General features: G+C 41.7%; 1 gene segment (V, D, J or C); it reads right to left on the bottom strand.

Moving 5' to 3' along the window:
* Positions 1-25,347, bottom strand: part of LOC144236661 (T cell receptor delta constant-like) — a 48,223-nt gene that overhangs the window by 7,813 nt on the left and 15,063 nt on the right.

Below are 25,347 nucleotides of genomic sequence, written 5' to 3'. Positions count from 1 at the left end.
GGTCACAAACACTGCTTTTTGATTAGAAAACTAATTTCTTCCCCATCACTCAGACTGAGTCTCACAATAATAAGGAATCTCCCTCCTAATTCCCCGAGCCCAAGGAAAGGCTTTCTAAGGCTCTGAGGCTTGAACAAGATGTTGGTGGTGGGTGGGGAGCCCAGTGGTGCTGTGTGTCATAGATATGGGTCAGAGAAGCCACTGCTTGTTTTGGACTGCTTATTTTTGGACTCTCTGGATCCAGATACAGCTTCAGGAGGATATAGTAATCATGTAAAATAGAATTTGAAGGCCTTATGGATTACTGTATCTCATCACCAGAAATCAAGAGTCTAGGGCTAGAGCCAAAGGGAATGATGGTTATATAGGGCCATTATTTGCTGTCAAAACTTTAAGGATTGAGGGCTTGACTTGAAATTCTCACTTTCCCTACCTGAGCTTCACATAATCATATTACACTCCATCACTGCAGGAAGAGGAAACTGGAGAAGTAAATGGAGTATCACTGGAGAGCACAGGTCAGAGTCCCAGTAGAGGAGCTAAGCATCAGTTTCATCTCTTTCCTTCTTCCCTAAGATTCCCAAAGGCATAGCCTCAGAGATTTGATTCTAACAACTGCAGATAATTCCGAATTTCAAGTGGAAATGATTTAAAGGGAAAATGAAATACAATACTTTTTGCTCAGATGCAATTTGCCCAACATCGATCTGACTGCAATCAGCTACAACATGATTGTTTCCCTCCTTCTTTCTAGTCTCTCTCTTCTCAAAGAAAAGACAACTCGCCAAATTCCACTATAGGCTTGGAAGCAACAGGCAATCAAGAACACCCATAAGTTTATGTTTCCTTCTGAGAGGCAGACGCCATGTTGACACTATCAGCTGCTTTCAGAATGTCAACCTCGCCACATTCATGTACATTTCCCCACTTATTTATTTCCTCTGAAACAAAATTTACTCATGTAAGGGGCAATGCCTGCCCCATTGGACTTGGTATTTCTGAAAGACTACTGTTCTCTGGACCGGACCCAGTGGCTGACTGTTGGCAGCTATCTAAACTATCTGAATGTTACCCCTGGATTTCCGAGTGCTAAAATGCCTTACCAGTGGACAGTATCTCTAGGAGAGCACCATTACTTGTCTGTTGTCCTGAAGTTGGTTGTGGTGATTCTACATTGGATGTAGGCTCCTGAACCCTGTGCGGAGTCTTCAGATCTAGGGCTAACCAAAGAGATGCATTTGCTGCTCTTGGAAGACCCAGACTAGGATGTGGCCTTGGGAATCATTTAGTCTGAGCCAGGCATACTGATTTAATTCAAGTTCTCAGCAAAAAGACACCAAGGCAAGATTGGCTTTTGTCATCTCAGGGAGAGAAGACTGTCTTGATCTAACTCCTTCTGCAATATTTTTCTTCTTTTTAACCCTCCCTCTTCCTACACTTTGGCTATGAGTCTTTCTCCTCATAAACAGTGGAGTGACTCTCACCTATAGCTTGCCTTTTCTCTTACTCTTGAGGGGACCAAAAGCCTGGCTCAGGGCTTTCTTCAGGCCATTGCAGAAGGCTTATTGCTACAGATCTTTAGAACAGAGTTTCCAGGCATACATAGACTATTTTCTTAAGAGAAACCTAACGAATTCATCCTCAAATTTTACCTTGACTCTTTGCAACAACAAAACAATAGATTTCCAATTTAGAATCTCCTGACCTCCCCCAAAGCCCCAATTTACTCAGGACTCTGCTACAACAAGTCCAAGGGACTATATGCACTGAAGTAAATTAAAATGCACGACTTACTTGGTTCCACGATGAGTCGAGTCCCTGCTCCGAAGATAACTGGTGCATTATGACACCACCTCAGGCATCATTACAAAAAACCCCACTACCCATTTGCCCTCTGTTTAGTCCATCTGTTTGGAAGGGGGTGGGTGGAGCAGAACAAGGTGAGCTGGAGACATAAAACTCTGCAACGGTTTCTGAGATCTAAGTGCTATATTTTGGCAGCTCTTTTATATGTGTTATCTTCTGAGTGTTGGCATTTAGGGAAGTCCCTAGGTTTTCTACTATTGTTTCCTCAACCTGCCATCACTTACCCCCCAATCTTGCTTCAGGATCATATTTTCACAGGGAGAAAGGAATCATTTTGTCTTTGCTGAGAATTGAGAAATGGCTATTGTTAGCAGAAACATAACTATAAGGCTCTAGTAAATCAAAGGACTATGAGTCAGTTAGAGGTGGAAGAACATGACGGTTGGAGCAAGAGCCATTGATGCAAAAGAATTGGAGCCTACCCAGAGGGTCATAAGACTCATACATGACTGCCATTTATATAAGGACTTTGCTATTTACAAATGTTTTGTGTTTATACTACCTCCTCAAGCATTATTGTAACAAACTCCAAGAGGTGATATTATTAGATCCTTCTTATAGATGAAGTCACTGAAGCTAATAATGGTTAAGACAGTGAGTGTCAGGGTTGGGCCTAACTCCCAGGTTCTCCAGACTCCAGTTTCCATGTATAGAGCCAGAGTAATAAGTGTAGGACTGGAAGGGGCCTCAGCAGTCAGTTGTAAAAACCTCTGTGGTGACCCAAGTGTTAATTAATGGATGCATAGGAACAGTTTTGACCTTTTCTAGTACCTTTTTAAAAATCAAATCACAAAATTCCTACTGGGTCATAAGACACTCAACACCATTGGACTTCCTTGCTTTTCCTACTACATCATCCCTAAGAATTGATCTAGAGGGTAATTAGAATCATCGTGTACTAAAGCTGAAAGACACTTTCAAAATCGCTTCGCTTAGCCAGAGGGAAGCTAAAGTTCAGTGAAGGGAAGTCACAGCTTGTCAGGCAAAGAGAAGGATTGGAACTTGGTCTGACTTGCTCATCATCATTTACTAGGTGTATTTAGTGCAGTTCTGGTTATGACCTGGATCTGTAAATGGTGAGTGCACAGGTGGTAAGCTGGTTCTCTAAAGTTAGTCAGGTAGAGGAAGACGAATACTCTCCAGAAAGGATAGTGGATCCAGAGAACCACTGCAGCACATACTCTTTCTGCACTTTATCAGAAACTCAATCCCTGTTCTTCAAACCATCCCGTGCTAAATTACATGCTGGTTAGATTTTTTCAAGTGTTTCCAAAGCTGGAAACTTGGGAAAATACTTAACAAAGATAATTGCTAAACATAGTGGTCACAAGAAGGAAAAATGAGTCACTTACGTGGTTCTACCTCCAGGTAGGTTCCTTTGCCAAAGAGCAGTGGATATTGTACAGCTGATAGACCTAATCTAAAAACAGGTTTTCTTTCTCTTTATGGTGGCCCTGGTACCAGTTGCCAAGTCATGTGATGTCTGTTGGATGGTATTTTCTGTCTCATCTAGAGTAACTTTGTTGCTCCTCTGCCTTGGGGGCTATCCTTTAGGACAAAGCAGGAGGAGATTCCTGTGTCCCAGAGAATTTGTGCTCTGAATGAGAGAGTGAGTTTGTACTCTCACTTTATTTTTTTTAAATTTTTTTAATGTTTTATTTATTTCTAGGAGAAAGAGAGAGAGAGACAGCGTGAGCAGGGGAGAGTCAGAGAGAGAGGGAGTCACAGACTGAAACAGGCTCCAGGCTCTGAGCTGGCAGTCAGCACAGAGCCCGACGCGGGGCTCGAACCCACGAACCGCGAGATCATGACCTGAGCGAAAGTCGGACGCTTAACCGACTAAGCCACCCAGGCGCCCCTGTACTCTCACTTTAGAGAGAGTGAGTTTGTACTCTAAATGAGAGAGGCTGGAAAGGAGTTTGTTTCTTAGTTTGATCAGGAGAGTAGTGGTCACTAGAGTAGTGGTTCTCAACCTCTGGGCCTACACTTAGGTGGGGCAAAGATCTCTTGAGTTATGGACCCCACTAATTCCTCATTTTAGGGGAATTCTATTTCATATCCAGTAAGAACTTTGCATCATTGTCAAGCATTGTGCCAAAGACAGACTTAAGAAGTATAAAATAGAATTAGAGTCTTTAGTACATTAACATTTTTAAATGTTTATTTATTTTTGAAAGAGAGAGAGAGAGAGAGAGAGAGAGAGAGAGAGAGATTGGGGGAGGGGCAGAGATAGAGGAAGGCAGAGAATCTCAAGAAGGCTCCACGCTCTGAGCTATTAGCACAGAACCCGATGAGGGGCTGAATTCACGAACTGTGAGATCATGACCTGAGTCAAAGTTGGATGCTTAACTGACTGAGCCACTCAGGCACCCCTCGTACATTTTAAGAACATATTCATAAATGTCAAATTTTAGCAAGCTTTAATGATACACTCACATTTAAAAGTTACAGTGAAATTAGTCTCTGTCATATGTAAAAATCAGAGTCTGTAAGATTGTCTGTGTCACTTATAAAAATCTGGGAGACAATATACATTTTCAGATTGGTTTAGAGCCCACAAAGCATTGCATACAATCCTTTGAGAATCACTAAAATGGAAAGTGAGTCTCAGTCGTGGTGAGATAGATGTCAGAAAACCTGAAATCTAGTTCAACTACATTCCTTAATAAGTGTATAATCTTAGCCAATTTCGTAGAGCTTCATTTGTCTCCTTTATAAAGCAAGGGTAATCTCTTCTGTATTGGGGGTTCTTAAGATGAAATGAAAGGGTGTATATAAAGCACTCTGTAAACTGGAAAGCCTTGGCTGAATGACTGGACTGTTCAGTAGGGTTCGACTCAGAGAAAACACATTTGACTTGAAGCAAGGGCTGTAATTTCCCTAAGCACAGAGTTTCTCAGGGCCAGGATGGTAGGAAAAGATCACTAAGAGAGAACAGAATCCTATTTCTTTGGAGTTTCAGATGAGACTGCCCACTTCTTTGGGGTGTGGGTGAGGCCTGAAATCCAAGTTTCTGTCTCCTTTGGTCTTTTCTCAGTATCAAGTGTGACCTCCATTCTGTTCTCCAATCTCCCCCTCTCAGGTCCCCAAACAGAAGCCCTTACTCCTCCCCAGGCCTATTACCAACCTGACCTCATTTTCAAATTCTCTCCCCATCACTCACTTTCTTCCAGTCACCCAGGCCTCCTTACTATCTTTCACATGCTCCAGGCAGCGCTGCATTCCCTGTGAGTGCTCTTCTTACAGACATCTGCGCATGGCTCACTCTGTCACACCGTCAAGTCTCTGGTCAAATGTCACCTTTCCAGTGCCGCCTTCTGTGACTGTTAGAAACAGCACAGTGCTCTCTCCACTACTCTGCTTTTCCTTTCCCTGCTTTATTTTCCTTCACAGGGCTTATTACCACCTAAAATACTACATATTTTAGTTAGTTAGTTAGTGTACCATCTGTCTTTTGCCATTAGAGTGAAGATTTCAATAAGGCATGAGTTTTTGTCTGCTTTGTTCATGCTGATTCCCCCAGCAGCTAGATGAGGGTCCAACACATAGGGACAGGTTGTAGACCTGGGACCCGGGCTTGGCTCCATACATTCCCAGTTTGCTTTTATTTCCATTTCCCTTTGCCTTACACTGTAACTGACTGTCCACTCATTCATTCATTCAACGAACATTTATTTGGGCCTTAAGTGCATTTGTGGATACAGTGAGGAACAACTCAGCGTTCGCCCTCAGGGAGCAAGGAAGACAGGTGGTAACTTATATGCGAAGTTTCAGGTGGAGATGAGGGTAGAGAAATGGAGCATGGTAAGGGGATCACAGAATGACAGAGGGTGGTTGGGGAAGGCGTCACTGGAAGTGACATTGAGTAAAGACCTGGAGGAGGAGAGGAAAAGAGCTATGTGAATCCCTGGGAGAACACGGTTCTGGGTACAAGGAACCGCAGGTCATGGGCTCTGTTCTGAAACTGGTGGTTGCCAGAGGGGGTGGGTGGGGGAGCGGCAGTATTGGGTTAGGGGGTAAGGGGAGCAGGAGACACAGGCTTCCAGTTATGGAATGAATGAAGAAGTCACGAGAGTAAAAGGCACAGTATAGGGAATATAGCCAATGGTATCAGAGTAGTGATGTACAGGGGCAGATGGTGGCTACACTTGCAGTGAGCACAGCATAATGAATACAGTTGCTGAATCACTATGTTGTATGCCTGAAACTAATGTAACATTATGTGTCACCCATACTTCAGTTTTAAAAAAGAAGGCTCTGTTCTGGGAGGTGTTTATCAGGAAGGAGAGGGGAATGCCAGCGACAGGAATGGGAAATTGGAATTTTAGAAACATACTGATGAGTCCAGGATTTTCTGAACTCTTTCTTCTTGGGGTCAAGATAATCTGATCATTACCTGGATCTTTCTGAGTGTAGGGACCCTCGAGTCCAAGGGTGTGGTGTGAAGAATGGGTCTTGCCTGGAGAATATCTCCTTGGGTAGCTGGTTTTGGTGTGGGGGCAGGAGCACATCCTTGGTGAAGGGGCGGTGGTGGCGGGGATGGTGGTTGGAAGGGAAACAGCCTAACTGTGGCTTCAGACTCTGCAGGCAGCTTGGAAGGGTGCCCAGTAGAGGTGGAGGGTGAGGCTGGGCCAGACAGGAAAAGCCTCCCCATGTGCCTCCATCAAACTGCAGTCTCAACAGAAAAGAAAAATTCTTAAGGGCACGGATGGTGGAATCGGATAGATGATACAAATTTTGGCTCTGCGATCTTGAAGAACGCACTTTCCATCTATAAACAGGCAGGGACTGTACCTAATTCCGCATGATCATTGTGAGAAGTGCCTAAAATGACATTCATTAATAAAGTGCCTTGTCCCGTGGCCTGATACATAATAGACACTCAGAAAGTGGTAGTTAATATAATGATGATATATAATAATACATATTATTCTAAGTGTATCTCATGACGCACTTTCCTGAAGATGCTCCTGACAACCATGGTCTTTTCTAAACTCCTATCATTGTCATGGTCAGTAGCACACATTTACATTGTGGTTCTTTATTCCATGCTCTTTTGTCCTGTTTTCTGGTTCTGCTTTATGAAGTTAAGTGGCACGTCCAGGTTTTCTCTGTCTAGAGGGCTGAAAGACTGATGGATTTGGGTCTGTGGGTTTGTGTAGATCTTTTGTTAGTTTTCTGCTACCCAGGAGCCCTGCAGGCAAGAAGAACATGAAAGGAACTTCCAAGGAAAAGGAAGCTTCAAAAAGAAGTAGGCTTCTGAGAAGATAAAGTCTCTGGGTTTGCAGTGAGGCCTCCTCAATCCAATATTAGTTGGCTAAAAAGGAGGCACCTTTCAAAGATATTCTGGATCCTTCTCTCTCTGGATGCCCCTCATCTTTTCATTTCAAAAGATGAAGGAATGTACCAGCTCAGTATTTTCCAAACTTCAATTAATCACATTTCTGTTTTGTCACATCTGTCATATCATTTGCTTAATAATTTTTTAAAAATTTACCCTTAAAATTTTTTTTTAATGTTTACATTCTTGAGAGAGAAAGAGACAGAGCACAAGTGGAGGAGGGGCAGAGAGAGAGAGAGAGGGAGACACAGAATCTGAAGCAGGTTCCAGGCTCTGAGCTGTCAGCACAGAGCCCCATGCGGGCTTTGGACTCATGAACCATGAGATCATGACCTGAGCTGAAGCCTAATGCTTAACTGACTACCTACCCAGGCCCCCTTAAATTTACTCACTTTTTAACTTAAAATATAATTAAAAGGAAACTTTAAGTTACATAGGTTTGACAACCTAGTTGTACTATTCTGATATCCATTAAAAGATAGCAATTAAAATGAAAAAGTCTACGTATGATATAAAACCATGGGTTGTACATTCCATACTTAGGAAAACACCGGATCGTAACTCAGCAAACAGAAGGACTTAATTTATTAGGAAGAGCATGGTGAACAAAGGGAAGTTAGGGAAATCAGTCACTAACTCCATTGGGAATGTGGATAAACTATTATTTTAGTGAGAAATTTTAAAGCTAATGAGATCTAAAGGCAAGGACTTGAACTAGTTGAATTCTCAAAATATTGTTATGATTTCTCTCTCTCTCTCTTTTTTTTTTTACAATCTGGATTGATTTCTCTGCCCTGACCGTGTTAGCACAGCTTGGGATCTCTCTCTCTTTCTGGATGCAAATCCCTACCCCATTTCTCCCTATAGCATGTGAGGCCTGGGAATGGCCAGCCTGGGTTCCTTCTTCTTCCTTCCTTGGCCCCCAATTCTATAGCTGCTTCACATCATACATGCAGGCCTTCTTTGAGAGGAGCCCACCCTATCAAATTCTCCCACCTCACCTCTCTGGAGCTCTCTTTTACTTTGGAAAACACAAGCTGAATGTCAAAGCATCAGGCCAGAGTGTGCTGTTTTCTTTTCCAGTAGCCAGTGCAGCAGATTTGGGACCACTGACCCCACTGTTCAATTTCTCTAGACCGTTAAAATGTTTTTTTTTTTTTTTTTACATTTGCTGGCTTAATATTAATATCTCCTATCTGATTGCAAGCTACTGACACATGGAGACTGCCTTTTTTTTTTTTTTAGCACACATGGTTGAATTCAAATGTCACTTAAATGACACAAAAAGATGCCTTCTGTGTTGAGTACGATCCTTTGACAACTTTGGCATCAATTCTTTTATAGCAGTTAATTAGTGAGTGGCACCACATCCTCTTCATGAGGAAGATGAACACCATGAGTCGTTAGGGAATTCCTCCTGCCTGTGCCCTATAGACTTTAAAGCATTTCTTAGTTGGGGGCATTACACATTCTCTTTGTTCTGCTTGGGATCTGGTCTCGCTGGGAACCAGAATGTTCCCGTTTCCTCACTAGTAACCTAGCTTCCATTTGTAGCTCAAACAATCAGAAGCAGATGTCTGGAAGTGTGTGTGTGTGTGTGTGTGTGTGTGTGTGTGTGTGTGTTTTCTGAAGAGAAATGTAGCAACCCCAGTGACCACCCTCTGGTTTCACCCTCCATGGCCAGTGAGCTGTCTTGAGAGCATGTGTTTGGCCTAAGGAAGGTCAGAAGTATTCATATTTACATCTGAAGAACTTTGATAGAATCACTGAGGCTCAGATCAACTTTTTTCTTGATTGGTTCTCTCCCTGGGGAGTTAAGCCAGTGACTCTGTGGTCTCTACAGCCTGACCTGAAGCCCACAGGTTGTGCAGAATTTTCTCAATTTCTCTGGAGTTATATGGGTTCTTTTGCAGCTTGAGCGCCGATTTTGTTTTTTTTACAGATAAACCTCCTCCCAACTCCCATCGAGGGGAGTAACCATAGTTCATATCTTCCCTAAAGTCCTCCTTGACACCGTTTGGGTGCTGTTACTACCCATTTCGCCTTTCCTGGTATTTCTACCCCCTTCAGTGGAGGAGCCCCTAAACTCAAAGAGCAGATAAATGAGTTACTTACGTGGTTCGACAGTCAGGTGAGTTCCTTTTCCAAAGACGAGTTTGTCTGTGTCACAGCAGTTGACGGCATTCCAAAAACCTCAACGGCTGTCGGTGGGAGCTCCTCTTCTTATTAACTTTAGGACTGGAGGGTCTTCAGGGCTCGGCTCTTAGAAGGATGGCCCTCATTGCTTAGCCAACTGGTTTGTGATGATTTAATCCATCGCAGGTGGGGTGGGTTTGCTTTTGGGAAGCTGCCTGAGGAGTAGGTAGGGGCACATGTTCCTACGGGGAGCCTTTCCAGTCCAGTACACTTCATGATGTCCTCTGAACTATTGCTTTCTCTTGTTTTAGATTGTTCTTACTCCCAGGCCCACACCTAACTCTCAGTCTTGAAAAACTGGCATTGTCAAAAGGATGGGTCTCAGGTTCGTGACTATTCCAGAGTCAAGGGCCTTTACATTCACCAGGGCTGCTTTCAGGACAGATAGCCTGTGGCATAACAAGAGGTGACAGGGCGACATGGAGCCCTGATGAGGTCCCAGTGATTTATAGTATGGTCAGCGTTGCAATGAACAACCGTGGCAGGCGATCACCTAAAAACCAATCAATCTCTCTTCGAGTTCATTTTCCCAAACTGCAAAGCAAAGCACTCAGGTAAATCTCTCTAGAGATTTGGGTTCAGAAATTCCATCTGAGATGGCTCACATAACTCTTACCACAGAATCAACATGAACCAAGACAATAAACACCTTTTGCATTCCCCACATTGGCTGTGGGGATATATTGAAAGGCCAGTTTCATTCAAGGGAGAGGAGCAGTGAGTGAGAGGCCAACAGTGGAGGTGGGCAGGGGTCACTTTTCCTGGTCCAGTCAACTTCCTGGCATCCCTTCCAGGTTCCTGAGCCAAGGGGGAGAAGCTTCCTGCTGTGTTCACCCCTCGGGGCATGGTAGCCAGGCTGAGGATTTCCCAGGGAAATGCCGCTTTGCCACCTGCAGTTTTTGTACAGGTCTCTGTGGGTTTTGTAACACTGTGAGTGTCCCACCAACCACAGTGCTACAGAGCTTTACAAAAACCTGCCCAGGGTTTCACTCTAGGTGGCCTCTGATATTTTTCTCCCAGTCAAGCTCGGGCAAGATCTAAGTGTTTTGGCAGTTAGATCAGGGCAGGCTTGCCCAGGTGCTACTGTCTGAGGCTCTTCTGCCCTGCCGGCTGGATCTGCCCCGGAGTTTGCCACCAGGATGGACATTCACAAGTCATCATGTCCATTCCCATCTGTGCTTTTGGCCAGTCCGCTCTCAGATGGCTTCCCACAGAGGAGTCTGGCAGATTTCTGGATGTCTCAAGTGGGTTCTATGCACTGTGGGCTGGGCAGAAAATGTTTGCGGGTCGGGGTAATTTCTCCTGTGACCTCCTAAGCTTCTGAATCACCTCTGCCTGCCCCACTTTGCACCTGAATAGTGTTAGAGGTTTACAAAGGGCTGTCATGTAAATTTAAAATTTCATCCTCTCCATGGACTCCCTGGTTGCTCAATCTGGGGCCAGTAGCCCATGTGGTGCTTTATGAGATGTTGAAAAGGCAGCTCTCCGGGGCAAATGCTGAGGCAGCCCCTTGGGTCCAAGCCTGGCAAACAGATGGCACCTTTGTGTGCTTCATAAAAGCCACCCCTTTCTCCAGCTGATGCCGCAGTGCACCAGGCCCGGGCTCAGTTGGCCGAGCGCATGCTGGATTTTAGCCCTGCTGTCCCTTTAGCCGTGTGCCCTTGTTCAAGGCACGGCCTATGCGACAAGACAACGGTGGGCTTTCGCCAAAGTCAATACATGCTTTTTATTTATATGCTTGTTTGACCTCTGATTTTGGCCAAGTTATTCCCTTTTTGAAAACCCCTCTGGGGCCCTCCACACATTGGTCCTGGTTTGCCTGTGATCTCTGTGTCTAATCAGTGTGAAGATAAAGTGATATGCTAGGCTTATTGAAAGTGACGTTATTGAATGGTAACCATTTAAAGAGAGTGTGGCTTTTGTTGTTGTTATCAATAGGAAGCAAGATTAAAACAAGGTTTATCTTCACACTCTCTCTGGAAGATCTTATCCAAATCCATGGCTTGATTAGGTACCACAGTTTTAGTTATAATCTCTGAGACGTCCTTCCCACCCTGCATACAACCGCATGACTGTCGCATAAATATCAAGCAACCAGAGTCTAACATTCTTTTGCTGGGGAAAACAAACAAAACAACCAAAAAACAAAAAACCAAAACCAAACAAACCCAGGAGTGAACAGGAAGAAAGGAAAAGAAAAAGTGTTATGGCCTCAGTAATCATGTAAAAGGGTGGCTTTGGGGCAGAAAGGAAGTAAGTGTGGGCCTCGTGGGGAGGGCCAGATGCGAACAAGGAATTATAACCTGGACTCTTGAGTAGAGCTGGTTTTAGGTGCTGGTGTTTGAAACGGCAGGAGGTAGGTGGTTACTGCATTGGAAAATGAATTGATCCATGTGAGACCCACTGACTCCCTCCTAGCTCTGGTATACAGGCTTTCCCAAGCAGCCATTAGAAATTGCTTTGCTTGGGGGCGCCTGGGTGGCTTAGTCGGTTAAGTGTCTGACTTTCACTTAGGTCATGATCTCACGGTTCGTGGGTTCGAGCCCCGCGTCGGGCTCTGTGCTGACTGCCAGCTCACAGCCTGGAGCCTGTTTCAGTCTGTGACTCCCTCTCCCTCTGACCCTCCCCTGCTCACGCTGTCTCTCTCTCTCTCCTAGAAAAAAAATTTTGGTTTACTTGGAGCTAGTTATAGGAAACCAATAATCGAGGATAAAAAAGCAATGAAACTCTGGAGTAGTACCAAAACTTAAACCATGCAAACATGTGGGTCTGGGGCACTGAATCTTACAATCCCATGGCCATGGCAGAACATTCTGGGGTGATGAATCCTGATGAAAATGCCGCTGTTGTGGCTTCCAACTCTTCAATCCCTCCCTGCAACAGAAGCGTGTGTCCAGGGGCGCCTGGGTGGCTTAGTCGGTTACGTGTCTGACTTCAGCTCTTACTGCTTGTGAATTCGAGCTCCGCATCAGGCTCTGTGCTGACAGCTCAGAGCCTGGAGTCTGCTTCAGATTCTGTGTGTGTGTCTTTCTCTCTCTCTGCCCCTCTTCGCTCATGCTCTGTCTCTGTCTCTCAAAAATAAAAATAAAACATTAAAAAAAATAAAAAAGAAGTGTGCATCCAGGTACGTTGCCACATGACTTTGCAAGGCCTTCTGCAAGCAGAGTACATATCCCACTCATTGGCGTTGGGGGCGTGGCCATGCTTTGATTATTAGAATATGGGTGGAAGTGACTGTGTGCTAGTCCAGGCTGGGGCTCCAAGAGACATCCCATCATGGATTTTCATAGCACTCTTGAACCTCTTTCTTCTGAGATGAGAGGAGTCTGCTCCAGGGAGTCACGGCTGCTCCAGCCTGGGTTCTAGAATGAAGACATGCAGAGCGGAACTGAATCTGACCCACATGTTGAAGCCAAGTCCAGCTGGACTGCAAGCCAGTGAGCCAAAGCAATATATGTTTGTGGTTGTAAGCAACTGACAATTTGGGATTGTTACAGATCATAATCACAACAGAAATAGCTAATTAATCCAGATGTTAAGTGTCGGGGGGGCCTCAAATATGAAATTACATGCTTGAAATTATTGGTAGCTCCCTATTATCTTCAGGATAAAATGATATGTAACACAGGCTTTTGTTTACCAATCCAGAACTACGTCTTGTACTTTTTCACTTGCCCTTAAACTCAGGATGCACTGAACTCCTTGATTCCTGAAAGCTCCATGTCCTTTTGTATCTCTTTGCCTTTGCCGTGTGATTACTTTTGCCTGAAATGCCTTCTTGTTCTCTGATTCCCCAATTTGGATCTTAACCCACTTCCTTAGACTCTATTTATTTTCTGGTGTTAGCTTTGCTGCTGAAATCCTTGGGAAGCCCCAAATGAAAGCGGAAGACTGAATTGGGTTAGATACTCACTAAATTTTCATGAAAACCATTTCGCCCTTTTTTTTCATTAGGTAGAGACCCTTGAGAGAAGGTATTTATTTGTTCATCTCTGTATATTCTGTGCCAGCACAGTGCCTGACCAGTGACTGCTCAGAAAGTGTCTTCTGAATCCGTTTTAAGGATGAGATATCTCATGTCAGAGAGGATATGTTAGGAAGTCATACAGCCATGGCCAGAACGCACATAGCCCTCTGCTCTCTCTCTTTGGCACCAGGCTGCCTTATGGAATCCTACCTGCAGTTGTTTAGTGAAGCAGAGCAGCACTACTCGTAAGCAAATTGATTTTTAACATTAGCCTGAGTTAAGCATCATTGGGAAGACAAATTTGTTATGATTTGCTGCACACCATGAAATATATTCTAAAGTCACGTAGAAATGAGTTTTACCTCGTCTATATTCAAATCACATTCTTTTCCAATAACATGAGTCATCAAGGATCAGTTGTGCCTCCGGAGAGGAAGCCTAGAGTGCCATAGCTGGGGGAGACCTCAAGGATCATGTACTCACTCTCTTGCATGTTCAGATGAAAGAGTCTAGAAAGATCCAGCGAGGATTTACAACTTCACCAAAACAACCCGTGTCAAAACAGCATCCAAGAAATCAAGTATCCCAGTTCCTAGTCCAGTGCTAGTTTTTAGTACACTAGGCAAATACCCAGTCTTCTTTGATTTTTATTCTGGCATTTATCATTTGAAAGTGTTTCTGGGTATTGTCTCAGCTGGCCTACTTATCTGAAGTGGCCATAGACTGGCTTGGGCAACCTGTCATTTTCTTTCTCTATGTGGTTTTAGACTCTTGTGAGATGCTCTTCTTTGAGAAAGGGGTGGAACAGGCACAGGGCAGGTATATCCTAAAGTTCAGCACTTCCTGGAGAGAGGCTGGGCCATGTTCTCAGTCAGTCAATTTCATTCTGAGGTGGGTACAGAGGAAAAGAAAACTGTGAAAACTGTGCTTGCCGTGGTATTTTCCATTCCCAGCTAAGGCCAGGCCTTGTGCTCAGAAACTCCAAGTACTTTGAGAAAATTCATGGGATACTAAAGCAGGGATTGTGGACTTTGAAGTAGCTGTATTCATCTCCACCCCCCCCCCAACCCCCACTGCTCCGGGTATTGACATGTACTCTTTGAGGGTGATAGACAAACTGCAGTGTATCCAAAGGAGGATACCAAGCTGTTGAAGATACTTTATATCATGTACAGAGAGGACCAGCAAAAAAACAAAAAACAAAAAAACCCCCAAAACTATGGGGGAGTGTAGACAGAGGGAAGGGAGATACTGGGGGTGTTTGATCATAGTCTTTGGATATCTGTCAGAGCAGAGCTGGCTTATTAGTAGGCATCTGGATTCTCATGTCTACTTATGCATTCCATCTATTGCAATCTGCTGGTTTGGTTTAAACATATGAGAAGACTCTGGACTTGCACAAATATGCAGTTCGAAAAAAGATGTTAATTGCAGTGTAGAATCTGAAATTATATTAATGAACTTTTCATATTCTGTTATACTAAAATCCATTGGTCTAGCTTGCATTTTGGATGGAACTTTCACCCCTGCATGGTTTTGTAACACTATCCATTGGTCTTTTGGGAAATCATTGGTTCACTGATTTAGGCAACTTCTACATGTTGACACATTTCATTATACAGTATCAAACTATCACAGTAGTTAATATCACCATCAATATCTTTAAATTAGAAAAGTATTTAAACACTTGGGGGAAGGCGCGTTCAGCTCAGGGTAGCAGATACAAGTTTTCCAAAATTCTATTTTTTGCCTGAAAGCTTAGATATTCTATCATTAGCCACAATTTTCAGTTTTTCTTGACGTGACAGGCTCTGTTCATTCATTTTCAAGAAGATGCCTGCCACATACCCAAGTCTGAATAAACATAGTTTATCTGTCAGTTATTCTTTCAAGCAAAAGTGACATTTTGTGGAAAAAGTGGCTAGTTCAGCTTGCAATTCAACCAATTGCACAAATGTTTTCCCTTGAGATAACTATCCTGATTGAGAATGCTACAGAAGTATTTTATGTGTACTTCCCCTTTTGTCACACAGAATATTAAAAAAAAAACAAACCTATCCAAGAGTTGAGATTTAATGAAATTAACAGTTTTTACTGCTTTGTCAATGTTATAGACTGAATTGTGTCCTCCCCAAAATTCATATGTTAAAGTCTTCTCTCCCAGTACCTCAGAATGTGGCTGTATTTAGAATTAGGGTTTTTTTTTTTAATGTTTATTTATTTTTGAGAGAGAGAGAGAGAGAGAGAGAGATAGAATCCAAAACAGGCTCTGAGCTCTGAGCCATCAGCACAGAGTCCCATGCAGGACCCGAACCCATGAACTGCGAGATGATGACCTGAGCCAAAGTCATACACTTAACTGACTGAGCCACCCACGTGCCCCTAGAGTTAGGGTTTTTATCTATCTATCTATCTATCTATGAAAAAAGTTTTTTAAATGTTTTATTTAGTTTTGAGAGAGAGAGAGAGAGAGCGTGAGCAGGGGAGTGTCAGAGAAAGAGGGAAACACAGAATCTGAAGACAGGCTCCAGGCTCTGAGCTTTCAGCACAGAGCCCAACGCAGGGCTCAAACCCATGAACCATGAGATCATGACCTGAGCTGAAGTCAGACGCTCAACCGACTAAGCCACCCAGGCACCCCTAGTTAGGGTTTTTAAAGATATGGTTTAAATGAGGCCATTTGGATTGGAATAGGATGGATCCTAATCTAGTCTGAGTGGTATCCTTATAAGAAGAGGAAATCTGGACACATAAGGAGGAAAGAGCACAGGGGTATGCATACCCAGAGGAAAGACCATGTGAGGACACAGAGAGAAGGTGGCCGCCTCAGGAGGAACCAACTCTCCAGGCACCTTGATCTTGGACCTTCAGCCTCAGAACTAAGAAAATAGATTCCTGTTGTTTAAACCATATTGCATGTGGTATTTAAATATGACAGCTCTGGCAAACTAATACAGCTTAATGAAACTGGCTTTTTTCCATCTGAAAATAACATGACAGTAAAGAATACAATGACTAGTAATACAGCATGGATGACACTGCTTTGATTTATGCTAAAGGGCCAGAAGTTTCTCAATCAGTGCAAAACTCAACAGAATGAAAAAGCAAGTAGTGTTTTGGTATTATTGTGAAAATAGTTCTTCCTTCATGGAGTCCCTGTAAAGGTCTTGGGAACCCTATAGGTCCATGGGCTGTACTTTGGGAACTACTGTTCTACATCTGCTCTGCTGCTGCCAAAGCTGCAATGGCAGCTGGCTTTCTCTACCACTCCAGCACGCTCGCCTTGCTTGCTCGTGATTAGCAGATCAGTTGTATCATATGCTTTGGCTGACCAATGAATAAGTGGTCAGAAGCCATTGTCAGCAGCAGTCTCCAGTTCTGTAAAAATGAGAAAATTGACCCAAATACTTTGGTTGAATCTCTAGAGTCAAGGACCATGGATCTGTAGGTATTCTGCCACTGGTTTCTTCTTTGTGATGGTATTCCGGGGGTCAGACGCTAGATCCAGGATGATTGTGCTTTGGTGACAGATCAGTCAGTGGGGCAGTCAGTGAAGGTGTAGAGTCTGACTGTGTTACCTTCAGTACCTATACAACATCTCTGTGACAGTACTTCAGACTTTCCTTAAAAATGGTGTTGACTAGGGCACCTGGGTGACTCAGTCAGTTAGGAGTCAAACTGCCGCTCAGGTCATGATCTCACAGCTCATGAGTTCAAGCCCCGTGTCAGACTCTGTGCTCACAGCTCAGAGCCTGGAGCCTGCTTCAGATTCTGTGTCTCTGTCTCTCTCTGCCCCTCCACCTCTTGCACTCTGTCTTTCTCTCTCCCAAAAATAAATAAACATTAAATGTTTTTTTAAATGATGTTCACTTGTTTAAGGTAGTTGGGATGGTAACTTGAGTGTTTGGCAAAACCATAAAGAAGAGGAATAGAGCAAAATACTTGTAGGGTTAATGGGTCAAATAATACACTTAGCAACTGGATAGAAATTAAAAGAGGCCAGGCTTTTGAATAGAGCATAATATAAGGTCCCAAGTATAGATTACTCTAATTAAGTTCTCCTCATTTAAGGGACTCTTGATATACCTTGACTTTTGTCAAAACTTTTTTTTTCCTTTTTCTTTTTAGAGAGAGAGAAAGAGTGTTTAAGCAGGGGAGGGGTAGAGGGATAAGGAGAGAGAATCTCAAGCAGGCTCCATGCCCAGCACAGAGCCCAATGTGGGGCTCAATTCATGACCGTGAGATCATGATCTGAATTGAAATTAAGAGTCAGATGCTCAACTAACGGAGCCACCCAAGTGCCCTTATCAAAACCTTTCCTTACCTTCTTCTGGGATACTCACCCAACTTAAGGAGAAATGAGCTTGACAATCAGTTGATCGGAGTTCATCAGTACATCTGTAGAAGTCATGGAATACTCCCCTCCCCTAAGAGGAACACTTGATTTTGAGTATTATTATTATCTCAAGTCTTGAAAGGCAGTGATTTTTTAAGATACCTCACTGTGCCTATGTCTTGAATAAGAATAATCCTAAATGTGCAACATCACCATTAGGTGTTTTTCTTATTTATTTTACCTATGTAGTCAGCAACAGAGTTCTTTGTTGTCTTAGAAATATGTGATATGAACATACCATTTTAATTTGTTCAAATACCTTCACCTTCAGGGAGTTCTTTGAACAGAGCAGTATTCTTTTTTTTTTTTTAAGTTTNGTTTCTCCACATCCTCGCCAGCATCTAGAGTTCTCTGATTTGCTCATTTTAGCCACTCTGACTGGCGTTAGGTGGTATCTCAGTGTGGTTTTGATTTGTATTTCCCTGATGAGGAGGGATGAGCAGAGCAGTATTCTTAAAGAAGGTATGCTAATTATCAAGAAACATATGGCATTTCACTATTTCCCTACTTAAACTTGCCACAGGCTACTTGGCCACTTAAAAATAAAAACTTTAAAAAACATTTTTTTATAAAGTTTTTGAAATACTCCAAAAAAGAGGTTAATAGAATCAATATCTATAGACTCAATTACCTACATTTAAAAATGGTTAATATTTGCTATTTATTTTGGTCCAGTATTTAAAAATAAATTATAAGCATCATGACAATTCTTAAGCATTTCAGCATGAATTTTTAAAAAACAAACTGTTTTCCTGTATAACTATAGTACCACTTTCTACCTAACGAAGTTAACAATTCCCTAAAATTATTTCATAGCCAGTCCACAACCAAATTTTCCTAATTCATGCCCAAATGTCTTTTACAGATTTTTAAAAATTTATATATTTATTTTGAGAGAGAGAAAGAGAGGGATGGAGAGAATGTGAGTGGGAGAGGAGCAGAAAGAGGAGAGAGAAATCCAAGCAGGCCTTGTGTTATTGGTGTGGAGCCAGATGCGGGCCTCAAACCTGCAAACTGTGAGATCATGACCTGAGCCGAAACCAAGGGCCAGATTAAGTCACCCATGTGCCTCTGATTTTTGTGTTTTTTTTTTTATAGAGTTTAAAAAATATTTATTTATTTATTTATTCTTAGTGTTTATTCATTTTTTTTTTGAGACAGAGACAGAGTGAGTGTGCAAGTGTATGAGTGGGGGGAGGGGCAGAGAGAGAGGGGGAGAGAATCTCTCAGTTAGTGCAGAGCCTGATTGCAGGACTCTAACTCATCAACTGTGAGATCATGACTTGAACTGAAATCAAGAATCCGAAGCTCAGCCGACAGAACCACCGAGGTGCCCTTACAGACAATTTTTAAAAACAAGATTCGGCTCAGGTCATGATCTCATGGTTCCTGACTTCAAGCTCCGTATTGGCTCTCTGCTGTCAGCACAGAATCTGCTTCAGATCCTCTGTCCCCCTTTCTCTCTGCTCCTCCTCCGCTTGCTTTCTCTCTCTCCCTCTGAAAAATAAATAAACATTAAAAATAAATAAATAAGAACAGCAGATTATGCTGAAAGATTATGCCTTTCATTTGGTGCTAAATCTTTGAAGTTTCTTCAGTATGTTGTAGTCCTCCTTCCACTGCTTTCCCTCCATTGTACTTTGTTTTCTTCTGATAACACTGATTATTGAAGGGATGGGGGCTGCTGTCCTGTTGATTATCTTACCTTCTGGATTTGTCTCATTGTTTCTTTGTGGAATCCGTTAACTTGTTCTTCTAGCTCCTTGTCTCCTTTTAGAACTAAAGGTTGGATTAGGTTGAGTTTATTTACTGATTTGAGGCAGGAGTCCTGTGTGGAGGACGCTGTGTCTTGTGTACTGCATCATGTCAAGACGGACATAATGACTGAATGAGGCTAAGATCGATCTCTAGGATAAGACAGTGACAGAAAAATCTATCTTTTGTAAAGGTACCTATTCCCATTGCAACCAGGAAGTAAAGTGCTTTAAAACTTCTTTTTGGCTTGGAATTTTTTTTTTCTGCATGATTTCTTGTGTGAAGCAGGAAGCTATTCTGTAACTGTGAATGCCTACAGTCTGCGACACCAGAGAGAAATGTTAAAACTCATCGCTATAGGCTGAAAAATTAATATCTAAAAGGGTTTGCTCTTTTAGAAAATGAGTAATCCAAGGATGGTATGTTCTATTTCTGTACTGAAAGTAAGAGTTTCATTTAAGTGTTATCTCTGTGAATTGTTTATATTCCCTGAAAATGGGCTTTTCTGATTTTATTTTGATTGAGTTGATGTATTCTATCCTTTAAGCCATAAGCCTAGTTGTTTTGCACAACCTGGGAGGAAGCCTGGGTATAGTTTTATTCCCCTATGTATTGCTTTTGCTCTTCTGGACTTAAAAAGAGCAATTGGATTTGGTGTTCTAACTGGTGATTGTAATCCCTGGATGAAGAGATTAATCCCTGTGCTCTTGGATCAAACATATGCAGGGTCAAGAGAAGAGTGAAGGAGAGTCCAAGACTCGTAAGCTCTCAGATCTATGGTATTAACATTGACTGATCGTCTGAAGTGAACAGAAATATTGCTTCGTTCCCAGGAAATATCTTTAAAAAACACAGTTTAAATGGGCAGGGATAAATTGTGTCGTTGCTCTGCACTGAGGAAACCTCTTTGTGGCATTCCATCACAGAGGGAGATTCCTTGACTCTGAAATAATATTCCTGGTTATGCTAGATCTTCCACTGTCTTCAAAGACCAGCTGAGGATTTCTCTCCAAGAGCATTTCCCAGCTAACTCTACCTGCAAAATTCCCCCTGCTGCCCTCTGTTTACTTATTTGTGACTTTCTGATAGCTCATGGTTTATCCATGAAGAGTCTATTCTCCACCACATCACTGGGCCGTTTGTCCAGGACTGCCTAGTGCTGACCTTTTTGCCATCTTTACTCCCTCATTCCACAGCTTCCTCATTCGAACAAGACACATGAATGGTTTGGATTTGGGGATTTGGGGTCAGAGGTTCATCTTGTGAATCCACTACTGGTTATTTTTAAAAAATTGGACTCTTTAAGCATGTCATATTGCAATGAGATGAAATTCATTTCACAACAATCACTTTCTAAGCACTTGTTTTGTTTTGTACCGGGCATTGAGCTCTTTGAGGGGAGGAATTATGTGAATTAGACAGACCTGGGTTCACCTGGGTTCATCATCTGCAAGTGTGGGACCCAGCACACAGGCTCGTGGCCATTGTTACGTCCATTCTCTTTACGCCTTCCATGATATTCTCTTTTACACTACCCTGAATATATTTAATATATGTTAAAATGTATGGTTGGGATTATTTATTACTGATGACTTTGGTGATATAGTTGCCCACGTTCTGAAACAATTGCAGTAGATGATATGGAGTACATCCCTAAGGAAAGGAGTAGGGGGCCAGTGGGCAATAAAGCACATATATTATTTTCCTCTGGACACTCAGAGGACTCCTCCTAATGCGACAAACATAGGGGATCACAGCTGGGTGTTTTTGAATAAAGAGTTAATGAACTTCAAGGTCTGTGGTACCCCGTCACAGTGAAACAAAGCAATACAAAAACGCTCTTCTTCCTTTTTCCCTTTCCTTGGCATTTTGCCATTACTACTCTCTGCCACCCAGAATACCTCAGAAATTTCCTTTCCCCAATGCTGTTATTGTGGTTAATTGCTCTAAAACTCAGAGACACAAAATTATTACAGTCACAGAAATCAGTAAGTAAAATACAGAGAACCTGGAAAAAAATGGATAAAGGACAAATAAACTTAGTCACTGATTGACATACTTAGAAAAATGTTTTAATCATCCAGTAATAAAAAATGTAAATAAAGCATTAACAAACCATTTTTCCCCTGACAGATATTTAAACAATGCTTTTGTTAGAAAAGGTGATGTTCCCAATGCTGGCAAGAAGTTGATAACAATATAAATGGTTGTTTTTTTATTGAAAGCCAATTATTTAATATCAAGAGGGTGAAAATATTAGTACTAGTTTGGGGAAATACTTCCACTTTGAGGAATTAACAGTGTGAAAATGCTATATATGTTGAATATAATGTGAGGTTTATTATCCTCAGAGAAGAGAGTCCCTTATATTTGGTTTCTTACAAAAATTACAAAAAGCAGTATTATAGTGCTTTTACACAGTTATTTTATTTTGTGCGGTTGAGTAGAGATTACTGAAGATGCATTAACCTAGAATGATCTCAATCAATGCTAGTTCATGGCTACTTCTAAAAATCATTGGATGAGATCAGTGAAAAAGATCATGAAGTGATTTAAGAATTTAGTAACTATTCTAGAGAGTATGCTTTTGAAATGACAAATGTTCAATATTGGTTAAATGTCTATTGTTTCAGAGTTTTATAATTTATTATTATTATTTTTTTTAACATTTATTTAATTTTGAGAGACAGAGCATGAGCGGGGGAGGGGCAGAGAGAGAGGGAAACACAGAATCTGAACCAGGCTCCAGGCTCTGAGCTGTCAGCATCATGACCTGAGCTTAAGTCGGACGCCCAACTGACTGAGCCCCCTAGACACCCCTTCAGAGTCTTTTAAAGTAAATGTTTTGTTGTGGAGATCGGGAATATTTGCTTATAGCATAAATGGCAAAACAACAGTTCTAACGTTTTATGAATAGATATCATGGTTCAAGAATGATTCAGTGATAGCTTTGTATGTGGATTCATAATGTACTATAATTCAAACAACTTAAACACAAGTGGGCTTGATAATGCTTTAAACAAATGTTTAAAGATTAAAAGAAGCAGTTCTACTGAGGACAAATAAATTGATTTGAGATGGTTGTGAAGAATTCAAATAAAATTTTATGAACTATGATGATGGAAAAAAGCAGTATTTCAAAATGAATATACTATTTCATATAATATGTGATTTTAAATATGTATGTATAACTAAATTAATACATTAAATGTTTTAAAGTAGAATTTGATAATTTCATCTACAACTCTAAGGGTTTATATATTCAAGTTCACTAAAAACCTTTATTTTGAATATTCTAAAAGAGAAATGAGGACTATTTCAGATTTACATATAAACAAATTATATATATATTTATCCTTATATACATATATGTTAATTTTAAATAATGAAAAAATCATATAAGCATATGATCATTACAGCAATTTTTAAAAAATATTTATTTATTTTGAGAGAGAGAGAGAGAGAGAGAGAGAGCGAGTGCATGAGTGGAAGTAGGTCAGACAGAGGAACAGAGAGAATCCCAAGTAGGCTCTGTGCTGTCAGTGCAGAGCCCAATGTAGGGCTCTATCCCGCGAACCATGAGATCATGACATGAGCCAAAATCACTGAGCCAAAAACCAAGACTCAGATGCTTAACCAACTGAGCCACCCAAGTGCCCCAGTCATTACAGCAATTTTAATAATAGGAAAAATGTAGAAGCCCTGTAAATTCTCAATTATAAGGAACTGATTAAGTAAACCGTAGTCTATTCTTAGACATAATATTAATGTGGCTCATTAAAAATACTGATTAGGAAAAGTATCTAATAACATAAAGAATTGATTACATAATGTTAAAAATATACAAATGTTTTATGAAGTATGATTACATATACAGAGTGGCAATCTATACATTGAAAAAGAAAACTGGGAAGGAATATACCAAAACAGTAACTGCAGTTGCTTTTTTGGTGGTAGTTCTGATTTTCTTTCCACATAGACTTCTGTCAGGAATTCTAGGGAGGAAAAAGAGCTCACATCATCGGGTTCTAGCCTGACCAGTGTAGAGAACATTCCCAGTGTAGACATCCACCTGAACTCACTCTGTCAAGGATGTTTATTTCGCTCCTGAATGGTAGTCAAGTATCACAAAGCTATTCCTGCTATTGAAATACATGTTGTTTTTCTCTCTGCCCCAATTCTGCCCTCTTTTTTGCCTGGGCAAGTTGATGTTCTTTGTGTGCTCCAGCTGGGCCTCTTCTTGGACGTACTGGAAGAGAAGTGACTGCTCTGAAAGACTCCAGACTCTCCTGTATGATCCACACTAAGCCTCCAAACAAAGAGAGAACAAACTTCCATCTTCATTTTGGTCAGTGTTCCTCAAGTTTTGAACATGTCACTGTGGTTGTTTAGTCTTTAGCTTACAGCCATTACCTCGATAAAATACAATTCTTTCTCCATCCCGCTCTAACCTGAGAAAACCAAAGCCGCCATCTATTTTTGTCATTCACTAAATTAGTGTGAATTGGTTTTAGGTCATTTTTTGATATCAAGTTTTCATGGGAATAGAAGGAAAGCATATGAGAGATGTGATGGGGAGGAGGGCCCAAGGGAAAGGCACAAAAAGATAAGAATGGGGAGCCATAGATGACCTGCTTTTCAGGTTGCAGAGGGCTTTGGATCACCAAAGACTGGATTATTCCAGTCAGAGGTAAGCTTTTTTTTTCTTTTTGTGGATTCTGCAGAATTCAAGGAATCTGCACTTCTCGAATTCTCCTATTTTCTTTCAGAGACCCTAAGAAAATACCATCCTAATACTGCCCCTTATATTTTGGGGGAGATGGAGATCAGGTTAATATCAATTCAAATGATAAATACTCGAGTTCACAATAGTATTTTATCTGGTACTAATGTCTTTGTTTCTTTCCTTGCACATTGTCTTTGTCTTTTCTATTTTTCTTAGCTTTACTAAGTAGGCAGTACACAGTAGGGGCCATTTTCTTGGAGTAAAAAAAATAGTAAGGAAACCTACAGACTTAGGGATATCCAGGGTACAATCTCTCACAGAGAGAGTACAAAGAAATGACCTTGAGAGGCTTGGCATGAGCTAGTAATGGTATTCTTTTTTTTTTTTTAAATGTTTTATTTATTTCTAGGAGAGAGAGAGAGAGACAGCATGAGCAGGGAAGGGTCAGAGAGAGAGGGAGTCACAGACTGAAACAGGCTCCAGGCTCTAAGCTGGCAGTCAGCACAGAGCCCGACGTGGGGCTCGAACCCACGAACCGTGAGATCATGACCTAAGCGAAAGTTGGACGCTTAACCAACTAAGCCACCCGGGCGCCCCGCTAGTAATGGTATTCTGATCAGCAGAATTCCATTCCCATTGTCCTGCATGTGGAGTGAAGAAAGATCCTACTGCACATGGCTTTAAAAGCCTATATGGAGAGTGATCACCATGTGGGATTCAGAGAGTGAGATAAACAAGGCCAATGATATAGGAAGGCATTATGTCAAAATTTTGGGTAGATTTGCAGGGTTTTCTTAGGTACATGTAGAGTTGTAATACCTAGTTTTCAATGGTTCCTTTAACTCTCAGTCTTCTTAAATCTTAGTAAACTCAGTCTTCTTAATTCCCAACAAGAGGCATTAAATCCCTAAAGATGGTCAAGAGAAAGTCTCTCCTTTGAGCAGATGATAGATGATTGATGGGATCACAAGTATGGGAATTTTTAAGAAACTGATTCTCATGCCCTGCCCTGAGTAGTTGGCAGTTGCAGCCCACATCTGTTGTGAACTGGCCCAAAGCCAACAGCTTTTATTCTCTGAATTGGAAGGGAAATCCAAAGG

Source organism: Crocuta crocuta, unplaced genomic scaffold (assembly GCF_008692635.1).
Source record: "Crocuta crocuta isolate KB4526 unplaced genomic scaffold, BGI_CrCroc_1.0 scaffold175, whole genome shotgun sequence".
NCBI classification, from domain to species: Eukaryota; Metazoa; Chordata; class Mammalia; order Carnivora; family Hyaenidae; genus Crocuta; species Crocuta crocuta.
Note: the sequence above shows the minus strand (reverse complement) of the source record. Positions and strands in the feature narration are given on the sequence as shown.